Here is a 12,642-nt window from a genome sequence, read left to right as displayed (position 1 = left end):
TTATCAATTTACACCTTAAAAATTTTCTTGATTTTTTACCCATAATGTCTGAATATCAAACTTTACATGAAACATATCAAATTCACTATCAATATTCATCACTTTTTTTAATGCTTTGTATTCACGCTAGTAATATACCATAAATTTATGAAATTTTTAGAGATAAATATTAAAATTACATTTAAAATTTGATTCAATGCATAATTTGATATGTAAATTTTGATTTAATACAATTAGATACATGAAATTTTGATTGTAGTAGTTCAAATGTAACATGAAACTTTGATTTTGATTCAATTATACACATTTAGAGAAATAAATATATCGTTTTATTTTATATTGAATAAATATAATTACTTGTATATGCAATATGTTAACCTAAAATGGTATTATATCGGTAATTGTGTTAGTAATTTGTGAATATTGAATCAAATCAACATTTAATGTATAAAATTGCAGAAAATAAAAATCCATATAGACCAAAGTTCAATGTAATTTTGAATTTTATCCTTTATTTTATTGGTCAAGTTATGGTGTAGTCTCTTTGCTATTTTAAAATTGGTATTTAGGCTTTGATTGGTTTTGGAAACATATACAATTTTTATTTTTGTTGCTGAATTAGTATTTGGTTAATTTGTAACACTGATTTTGTCACAACCGTAATGTAAATATTTTCTTTTAAAATTTATTTAATAATAAATATAGGTAAAATATCCTAATAAACTTATATTTTAATACAATTAAACACGTATTTGATATTTAGACTAAAACGATGACTCGTTATTAAATTAGATTTTAGATAATAATAATCGCATAGATTCAAGCTTTATTATTTGCTCTTCATTGAATTAATGTTTTTTAAAGAATATAATTAATTTGAGTAATTGGACATTAATTAAGTAATTAAGAAAATAACATTATATAATGATGATGAGTTTGAATTGATTGCCGATTTATTATGTATTTAAGAAAAGATTTAGATTCTCTAAAAAATAACAAAGGCTTAATTAAAGATGCATGCACTCCATTAACTAGGTCACATGCCAAACATTGATTGATTGATGTTTTCAGTCAAGGAACCCTCAATGGAATTATGATAAATAAAATTTCAATCCCATAAAAAGAGTCAATCATGATCCACAACTAAAACCCTTGCTTGCAGATGTTAAAATTTTACATGAAGTTAAGGACTTAGTAAAATTAAAGCATTTAGAAGATTAAAGATAATCTTTAATTATTCATAACTCCAAACCTTTAAATCAAGAAATACTCTTGATGATGTAAATTTACTTAAAATTCAATTGACAATGTTGTTTTTTATTATTGTACATCAATGGAGGAAAACTAGCACTCTCAAACCAAAACTGAGACTAAAATCTATAATATTATTTTGTTTTAATAATAGTAATAATGTTTTCCATAATTTCGTGTTGCTTAACATCAACCAACAACCATACTCAAACACTAAAACTTAAAAATTCACTTCATAATATAATTACATACTTGAAGGACTGTTGATTTGGTGGTGAGGGAAAAAAGAAAAGGGTGAACATGAGAGGCCACTCAATTAGAATAAAGACATGTCAATCTTTGTCACCTTTTAAGAGGGCATGTTGTCACTTTTTATGATAGTAAATTCTTGGCATCATTGGATATACGTTGTAATAATTCTTAATAAACATATAAATATGTATATATCTATCTTTACAAATTATATTTAATTAATATATGATATCATATATATTATTAATGAATTATCTTTTATTTAAGGATTGAAGGAAATTATAGATAATTCTAAGTATTGTATTAAAAATAAAGATTAAGAATCGTATCTGCCACAAGTAAGTAAATAAAATAATAATACATCATTTATTTTTTTAGGTGATGTACCTACCATTCATTAAATATAAAATGATAATGAACAAATAAAAATTGATCCATATATCTTTTTATAAAAGGAGATAAAAAGAAAAAGGGAGCAAAGGAGAGCAATGGTCCAATAAACAAATAACAAAGCTATAATAAGATTGAATGATTCCAGATAAGGCAATATAAAAGTTTCCCAGAGTGGGGTTTTATTAACTTTATTTTATTTTTCTTATTTCTTTAGTTTGATTTGGATATTGTATCAAGAGGTGAAAATATTATAAAGATTTTTATTAATAATTAAATTGTATTTTTATTTAAAATATAAGTAAAGAATTTTAAACGTCAAATTAAAGAGTGAACTAGTCATTTTATTAAAAATTCTATTTATTTTTACGGTTAAAGTTGGTCTCTGTACATCAACCTTAGATACACTTGGCATATCACATATAATTATTCAGTTATTTCGTTAATCACGCTAATTTTTAACAGAAAGAATAAGTGAAACTTTTAACAGAATGATCAGTTTGCTCTTTGATCTAATGTACATGGACTAATTTGCTCAATTTTTAAATAAAATTGACAAAAAAACAATCTGACTCTTAATACAATGACATCCATGATACTTTTATTTTATTTTATAAGATTTAAAAAAAAATTCTGAAATCACGTGGATTTTCATTTGAACAATACAAAATCGAACTGTCCAAAATGACTGACAAAAATTTTAAGTACTTTTTTTCTTTTTCCCTTTTATGTCTAAAGGAGGGGACCTGGTCCATAATCCATACGCTAAAAGAGCAATGAGACAATAAAATTTTGGGTTAATTCGTGATTTAACTTCTAAATTATACTCATTTCATGTTTTGGTATTTAAATTTCACATCAAATTTGACTATTAATCTATGTACTATATGTAAATTATAGATTTAGTTCGTACACTTTAATTTGGTCAATTTTAATCCTTATGCCTTTTGAATTGGTTAACTTTTAGTCATTGTACTTTTTGAATTTTAAAAGTTCAATCTTGACCCAAACAATAGTAGTCAAATTTGTTTGATTAAATTATGTTATTAGTCATAGAAATATCAATATTACATCAATTAAGCTAATTTGTTTGGCTAGCTATCAATTTTGATGTTAAATGTTCACATCTAACGTAGAGCATGTTTAAAACAATTGATCAAATTATAATTAGTATGTACCTACCGCACGAACAATTGAGATCTAATATATCAAAAAAGCAAACTATGTCATCACCATTTAAGAGGAGTATTTCTCTTTCTTTTTTACCTGTCAAATCCAAGTTATCCATGCGATAGATACACGCTTATTTAAAATTTGATTTATGTACTCCATATTTGAGTTGTTTGATTTATACAATGATGACACTTTCAAGACTCAATAAAATGCTTTGAAGTTTGAAGACCGATTTAGAATTTGAACTATAGTTCGAGGATGTACAATGAAATTAACCTTCTTTTCTTCAATTGCTGGGTTCCTACGTAAGAATGTAATAAAAATTGCTTCACCTTTCTTGTGATCTATGTTTGGATTACGTGTTTACCCTTGCTTTAGCTGTTTTGAACTTTGTTAAATTCTTAATTAACAAATGTCAGAAAACTTAAAGGAAAAAAAAGTGAAAAAAAACAAACAGAATAACTATGTTTGTAGCTATTTGGAAAAAGAAAGAAAAAAAGGGTTTGATTTTACGCAAATAACGTCAATCAAGGAGCCTTTGTTGGTACAAATCAATGGCTAACAACAAATATTTTGTATGTTCATTGCCCATAATTATAGACTGGTCTTCCTTTTTACAGAATTTAAATTTAAAAAAAGCAACAAAAAAGTTAGCTTATGTTTGAATGGGGGTTCTAAGTTCTAACAAAGGAATTGGACAGACAGGCTTAGCATCTAATCTGTTTGGTTTAGTAAATTAAATTACAAAGAATATTATTACAAACGATGTTTCTGGCTGGAACCAAGCATGTTAGGTACAACATATCTGGCTAGGATGGCGCCCGGGCAAGCAGGTGCCTCAAAAATGGTGATGCATTTATGTTATACATGTACGCTCCGCCACTAGGATACCTTCGTGAAGGCATCATAATCTCTTAACTTCGCCATACAAATTGTTTTGCTACATCACAAGCTAACCATTTCAGACAATTAGACTACTACCACTGGACTAATCAATTAAATTGGGAATTAGGTGGTATACAAGTATAAATATTAGTGTTGAATCCATATCTAACAGATGAATCGATCTTATAATATTTTTAATAATTTATTTAATTATTGTTGGCTTGACAATTGACTTAGTTGAATCGGAATTGGTAATTTAATTGATTCAACTAGTGATGTTTGAATTGGATTAGGAATCAACCTGAGTATCGGTTTGAAGAGTGGCTTTGAACCGATCAGATTAAGAACCAACACGAACTGGTTGAACTGAGATTTTTTTAAAAAAATTAAATTTTTTGAATTTATAATAATTTTTTAATCAGATCAATTGAATTGATTGAACCAGTAAACTAACCATTGCTTCAATTTAAAAAACATAAAATTCAACTATCAATCCAATTATTAAACATTACTGACAAAATATCAATCACTTTATCTCATGTTACATAAGAAAGAATCAAGAAGTGGCCACCTAACATATTAGGAGGGGATACATGACAAGGGAAGCTGACCATATTTATATCTCGCCACTGAGCAAGGGAGGATCACACATAGACACTTTCCTTCAAGCTCCAACCCCCTTTTTTCATCCTCCCTACCTTCTTGCTCCTTCTCCTTTCCATCCTTACTCTTCCATCAAACCCTACGACTTTCAACCCAAATAAGGTAAAACGACTCTAACTTCCATGCCACTTTTTGGTATCAACAAAGTTAATACAATGAAAATTTTGTACTTATACACTCTAAAAAAATTATAATTTAGTTTTGGCCCTCCCTAAAAGAAAGTTTTAACTTTGTCCCTTTATTTGGTCTTTATTCTTCCAAACATGTCCATCATGGATTGCCTAGATTTAGGCCTAGTTCGGGAGAACAATTTGGCAAGTTACGTGGCACAAAATCATTAACGCGTCTTTACATTGAATTTCTAAAATTTTGGAAGTGTTTAATTAAAAGTTTCAAATTTTTTGAAGGGCTTAATGAGAATTTTTTAAAACTTTGAGGTCTTAATTAAAATTTTCAAAAGCCTAATAAAAATTTCCAAAAATATTTAGATAGGCCAAGGCTCTCGACTCCCATTATGGTCTGTCAATACACAAAAATTGCAAAGGCAAGTCGAATACAGTTTATAAAAGAATTTGAAGGTAGGGACCTTCCAACACTTAGGAGAGGATAGGTAGTGTCAGCTAAAATTATTAGTAAAATTACTTTTTTTCTAAATTACGATATGTTTTATGATTCGTGAATATTAAATTTTTTTATATTTGTGGTTATTCTTTTCAACAACATCATTTTTAAAAAGAGAAGTTGAATTCTCCTGTTAAAATTGTAATATTCTTTACCACTACACCTAGCTCTTGTTAATAATAAATTACATTTTGATCTTTCAAAATAATATAATTCAATATCAATCTTTAATATAAAATTTTTAGCTTCGTCCTATTGACTAGAGATGGAATTGGAAGCACTTAGGGGATACATTCAACAGCAAAAATCTGATAGGTATATTGCATTTTCAATAAAGAACAAAAGTTCAGATCTTGAAAATAATATTGTTAGGAGGGGCAACCATGAATCCCGAATACAAATTATAAAACAGACATGAAGATATGGTATCCTCGCTTTATACCTAGACATTCAATCATTTCATGGACCCAAAAATGGTATAATTACCATTTAAACTCTTCATGTTTTGTGAAATTATAAATTAATATAATAACCATATATCTATAATTCATTACTAACTCTCTCTTTTTTAACAAATTTTTAGTTTCTCCCTAAATTCACTCCAAAAGTCATATAAATAGACCATTTTGTCTTTTTGATTGATCTATATGTATAGAATGATCTAGCTTGTGAATCTAATATAGTAAAGATTTAGGAGTTTGGACTACTTTTTATAAGTGAATAATTCTAATTATATCCTCAAATTATCGGTGTTATATTAATTAGGTTCTTTTGTTATTAAAATTATTAATTTAACTATTAAATGATACATCGGATCTTGTATGACATAATCTAAAATGAATATTGTTAAAATGGATGTTGTCAAAATATTGACTTTAAAGTTTTGGAACTTTTACGGATGCTTTATCGTTCACTCTTTTATTTTTTAGTTTTACTTTTAAAAGTTATCTTGCAACATTTTTTTCTTAAAAATATCTAAAATTTAGCTATATAAGATTTGACACGTCATTTAACAGTTTTAATAACGAAAGGACTTATTGATATAACTTGAATAATTTGGAGATATAATTAAAACATCTTAAAATATGAGAACTCATTTAAGATGAGGTTTGAGAACTCATAGAAATTTGGTGGTTAACATGTCAAACCTCCTTTAGAAATCCAAACAGAAAATAACATTGATGGCCCAAATAAACAGATATTATCATCTTGTTTAATGAACATGTATGTCATCACTACTTTCTCAAAGAGAAGCTAATAGGCCCAAATATGAAAACTAGGCCTAAACTACACTCATGGGCTTGTTCATGGTGGCTCATGTCAAATTTTTAAAAATCTTGGAGGCGTTTCTGGCTCCATTATAGTCAGCCTCTTGTTTTTATTAGGACTTCTAACATATGGTTATATATTGTATTAAAATTATATATAAAATTTGATTTAATATGTAATTTAATATATGAATTTTAATTTTTTATAATTATAAATATTAAATTTTGATTTTAATTTAATTGTGCATATTTAAAAAAAAATGAAGACATCGATTTATTTTTATATTATAATTATTTATGTATGTAATATGTAAATGTAAAATGGTATTATGTCGATAATAATGTTAGTTGTTTATAAAAATTAAGTCAAACCAAAATGACATGCACAAACCTAAAGTTTGTGTATAACATTGCATTTTAACCAAAGTTTATGAGCAATTTTAGAATTCATTCTTATGTTCTTCCCCATAAAATAAGATGATACATTTAAAATGTAAATTTTTCAATATGACCTCGTATTTAAGTGACTCGCTTTTAGTATCAAATTTTACATTTCAATTTATATAGATTGGACGCATCTCAAAGACCCTTAAAATTTAAAATCCGAAAAGAGGTATCAACCGAATTTAAGGTGAAATCGCAAAAGATTTCCATAACAGTGAAGTTTTAATAAACATTGGGTCTTATGTTCGGTCCTAAACACTACTACCATTTAAATAAAAGACTCCAAATAGAGTTATTAATTCCATTACCAAAATTCGAGTCCTATTTTTCTTTTCTTTTCTTACATCAATGTCTTCAATTGTATTAATTTAGGGGGACCATATTTCATTTACCAACTTGACTCAAATTATACCGTTAGAGGGGTGGCTTACTCTTGTTGTTGAAGTTGCATTACTAAGGCTGCGTTCTTCATTGCTTAACAAACGGACTTTTCCTTGAAAAAGTGCTTTTCTTTGAAAAGCAATGAAAAACGACCTTCGTTTGGTAACAAATTCTCAAAAGTTGAGAAATGCTTTTGGGCAGACGGAGAAGTAAAAATTTTTAACTTTTCAGCCAAGAAGTGCTTTTAGCTGGTTCATTTACTTTTTTAGCCACACACGAACGCACTTTAAGCCAACATCCCATCCCCATCACCATCACAACAATTTAATAACCAAAAGGTTTTAGAAACTTGTACTAGTAGCTGAAAATTGTGATATATTTAATTGTTGTGGTTAAAGTTATGACATGAAATTTGGATCAAGGTTAATACGGACGGCGCGTGTGACGGAAGTTGTCGACGTTCGTCTGTTGGAGGAGTCTTGCGGGGCTCGGATGGGGACTGGCAGCTTTGATTTGCGATGAATATAGGGCTGCTTCGGTTTTTCAATTGGAGGCAAGGGCCTCTAGCTGGCTTGGGTGAATGGGGTATAGGAAGTAGAGTTGGAGAGTGACAATGGTGTTCTTGTCGAAGCTATTCGGGCCGGCTGTGCTGTGGACAGCAATCTTACTGAGTTACGCTTAGTGTCGCAAATGCTCAGTCGGAGTTGGTGGTCCGTTTACGGTAAGTCCAGCAAACTGCAAATCTGGTCGCTGATCATATGGCCAAACTTGCACATGCTGATATTGGTTTAATGCAAGTGTTTGCAGAACCACTCGGATCAGTTTTGCGGATTCTGGCGGAAGACAACTTCAGTTTTGTAGTTGGTGCTAACTAGTCCTGTTAACTAGTTTCCTTTCAACCCCCCAAAAAAAAAAAATTATGACTTCGTTCTCAATCATATTCAATCGATATAAAATTTGTATATCCATTAAATGCTTAACATCGTTTAAAAAATGGTTCCATATCATTATTTTAGCGATAATAATTAAATGTGAAATCAATTTAGATTTACTAATAATATTACAAAATGAAAAGTAAATTAAATCAAATTAAATAACTTGATGAAAATTTCTGAAAGTTTTGGAAGACCAGATACCTTGACTCCTATTGTAGTTCATATCTGGTTAGAATTATTAGAGTTACAACTTAGGGTTAACATTTGCTACATTGACAATGTATTGTTTTTATTTCACAAGCATGTTGAATGTCTCTCTTTTCTTTTTTAAATATTATTTTAATATTTTATTATATCTCTAGGACATTTGTATGTTTCTCGTGGGGTATATTTTTCTCATAAAACAAACTGATACATTTGAAATTTAAATTTATCAATATAACCCCATTTTTAAGTGCTTGGCACTTAGTATCAAATTGACAATTCAATTTTATATTAGATTAGATACTTTTTAAAGAATTTATTTTGTTTCAAGTAATCACAAATTATAACTATCTAACATTCCGAATAAAATTATAAATTGAATTCATAATACAATCGTTAAAGATTTTCAATATAAACATTACCTACCTTTCCTTATATATATAAATCCATGATGTTGATCAATGATTCCATGACCCAAAATTCAACTGTACTAAATTATGGGGACCATATTTCATTTACTAACTTGACTCCAATTATACCATTAGAGGGTCGTCTACTCTTGTTGTTGAAGTTGCATTACTAAATTCAGCACCCCATCACTGTCACAATGACTAAAAAGCTTTAGAAACTTAGAGACTTAATTTCTCTATTTTTATAATTTTATTAGTAGGCCTACAATCATGATATATTTATTTGTTGCTGTTAAAGCTATAAAGTGGAAGTCATTCTTTTCACTGTTATTCGATGGTATAATTAGAGTGATATGATAAGAATACATAAAATTATCAATAAAAAATTTACATATCAATTGAATATTTAAAACCATTTCAAAGCTTGTTTCAGGTCATCATTTTATTTTTATTTTTTAAATATTAATCCCATCATAAGTTCTTATCATATCTGCTCTTTTTGATACAATGCCTAAAATTAACTATTGCCTCTCCCCAACCCTTAAATAGGAGAATAATGCGTTTCAGCGCAATCAAACCCTCGCCCTACTAATAATGTTATAAGTCATATTAAAGTAAAAATAAAAAAATATTAATTTCATTATAGGTTCTTATTATATCTGTTCTTTTTGATACAATGCCTAAAACTACCAATAGCTCCTCCCAACCCTTAAATATCAAATATTAAATTTCAATAGTGTAGAACACTAAAGCCATAATTAAACCTAAACATGTTCAAGAATCATGCTTTTCGTTCAAGCCCAAGATTTGTCCAAAATTTGAGAGAGTTGGGACATACATATTAGAATTGAAAAATGGGTTAAGATAAAAACATTAGACCCGTTTAAAATATGGGATGATTCAGTCTCTAAAATTCAAAATATGAGCTCGACTTAACTCTTTTTGAAGTTTGTAATTTTTTCTTTTATATATTATGAAAAATAGACATAGTATACTATAATGTAAATACTAAAAATATATTAAGTTATTTTTGTTTATAAATTTTAAAAATAATAAATATATAATTACTAATTAATGGATTAATATATCATTTGCTACTCGAGCTTGATACTTGTTTCTTATGTGGTACCTGTGTTATTTTGGTCCAATTGAGTATCTATATTTGACAAAAGTTATATATTTTGGAATCCAAAGACAATGGTACTAGCATTTAGTGCTTAATTCGGGTTTTCAAGGTTGATTTTATGAAAGTTAATTGTTAATATAATTATTAGGTTTGAATTTTTTATGATTTTGTTGATATAATAAATTTAGTGCTAATTGTGAGTTTGTTTAATTTTGCATTTAATTTGTCAAATATAGTCGATGGATGTGATTTAATTTGGGTTTTAGGGTTAATTTGATGAAAGTTAATTGTTAATTTTATTAGCTAATTATGGATTTTTATGAAATCAACTTTAAAATCTGAATTGAACACCAAAAAGTTAACAATATTACCTTTATGTACTAAAATATATAACTTTTATTAAATACAGGTAACACATCAGCTAATAATATATTAAATTCGGATTTGGCCCCAATGATGCCTAGCTTTGGCCGGCTGCCCCTACTCTCGACATTAACTCATCTAGATCATCATAGGGATACAAAATTACAAATCCTCTTTTAATATCTTCATCAAAATGCATTATTTTTCTAAGGTTACCTATTTGTAAGGATTTGTTTGTTTTTAACAATACTTAGATAGCAAGTATGGGCAAAAAGATTACCATAAGAACAACACAAATCATTGGGGGTGGGATTTGGTAAATTGATGGGGAAATGCTTATTTTATTTAGTTTTCCTTTTTGCATTTTGTTGATTGGGGTCAATTTTTTAGGATTTTAATACATAATTTTGTGCTTGACTTTAATATATATTTAATATAGTTTCTGTGTTATTTTTAGTTCAATGTAATATTTGTATTTAACAAAATGTATATATTATGTTGTTAAAGGTAACAATGATATATTTTTTGTGTATTTAATTGGGTTCTAAATTTGATTTCATGAAAATTTATAATCACTAATAGTATTAGTAATTAACTTTCACCAAATCAACCCTAAAACCAAAATTAAACACTAAAATATTAACATTGTTACTTTTAAGTACCGAAACATATAACTTTTTGTCAAATACAAGTATTAAATTGGACTAAAAAATAACACAAATACTACATTTAAAAAAATGTCAAACTCCTATTTATGATTCGAGTGCGCTAAAGCGTGTTATCCTCTTATTTATGAATTGAAGAGGAGCTATGAGTGGTTCTAAACATTATGTAAAAAAAACAGATAATAAACAGTTAAAAGAAATCTTATTTTTCATAAGCAATGGCTTTATATTCTTCCATATACCTGTTGAAACACTAATTAAATGATAGTTATGCCCCATTTTTGAGGTAAAATTAAACCCAAAATTCAAAAGTTTTACATCATTTTTTAAAGATGTGCAAAGCTCTAACATCCCATGTGACTATCACCTTTTGTAGGGCCCCAGTTTCTATTTTATTTTCCCTCTTTCTGCATCTGTTGGTGAGATATACCTTGCATCTTTGTCATTCTATTTGCAAATGGAAGACTTGCTTGTTGGCTTTGCTTTTAGTTTAATTTAAACAAACAGAATTCAAGCTCAAAATTGACTAGGTTATGGCATCTCATTTTAATTTTTTTCTTTTTCCTTAGATTTGGTGTTTAATAGAATCTTGAGTTCAAAACATTAAATTTTTTTATTTACAAAACTCCAACTCTGATAACATCATATGTTAAGAGCCTATTTGAAATTTCAGAGCTAGGAAAGTGACCCTAGATTGCCTTATGGAATGGTTCCTACATTCAACCACTGCTTTTATGGATAGTAGTTTATACTTAAAAATACCCTTTCCAACAACAACAAACGATAAGTTGGAAAATGTGTTTTTGAGAAAATATTTTAATTAAACTTTAATTAGAAGAAATGTTATAAAACTAGGATGATCAAAACTAAATTCTAAAATTGAACATAGCATAAGGACCAAAACCAGAATTTTACCCTTTTATCTAAACTTTTCGTATTTTTAGGGTCATGGATCTTCTTTCTTTGTTTGACCATTCTCCATTTAAATTATTATTGAAAGAGAACAACATTGTTCAATTTCATACCTTTTATTTTAGTACTCTACTTTGTAGGCCAGAAAATAGCAAGAGCAAATAAACTGATTTAAGTAATCAGCATGGTGAAGTAAGAAATTTTATTATAATTTTATAATAATAAAAATATAAGTTTACCTTTACTAATTAAAATTTTAAAAATTTTAAAGGACTTAAATGAAAGATTTTCCATTTTAAGGGGGAGTGCCCCCTGCCAAGCCCCTTAGATACGCTTCTGGTAATCAAATATTTAATATTGCAACTTGATGAAGACAAGGGATTTGAGTCAATTTCAAGTTCGAATTATTGCATGTTTAAACAATTTTGAGTTATTTTATTAAAATTATTTCAATTTTGGATCATTTCAAATTGGTTGTAATAATTATTTGTTTGAGCCGTTTTAAATTTGGATATTTTGGACAATTGTAATGGCAATTGTTCTTTTTTTATATTCTTAATGCCCGTTTTATAGTCCATGTTCATGGTTTGTAGTTGCCATTTCCAATATGTCGTCTCCAAGACTAGAACTTATGTTCTCTCTTAGGCAACCCACCTAAAATGTGAAATTTAAATTTTGGACCTTTAAAATTTATAAAGT

Source organism: Gossypium raimondii, chromosome 7, assembly GCF_025698545.1.
Source record: "Gossypium raimondii isolate GPD5lz chromosome 7, ASM2569854v1, whole genome shotgun sequence".
Lineage (NCBI taxonomy): Eukaryota > Viridiplantae > Streptophyta > Magnoliopsida > Malvales > Malvaceae > Gossypium > Gossypium raimondii.
The sequence above is the reverse complement of the archived record's forward strand: the minus strand, read 5'-3'. Positions refer to the sequence as shown.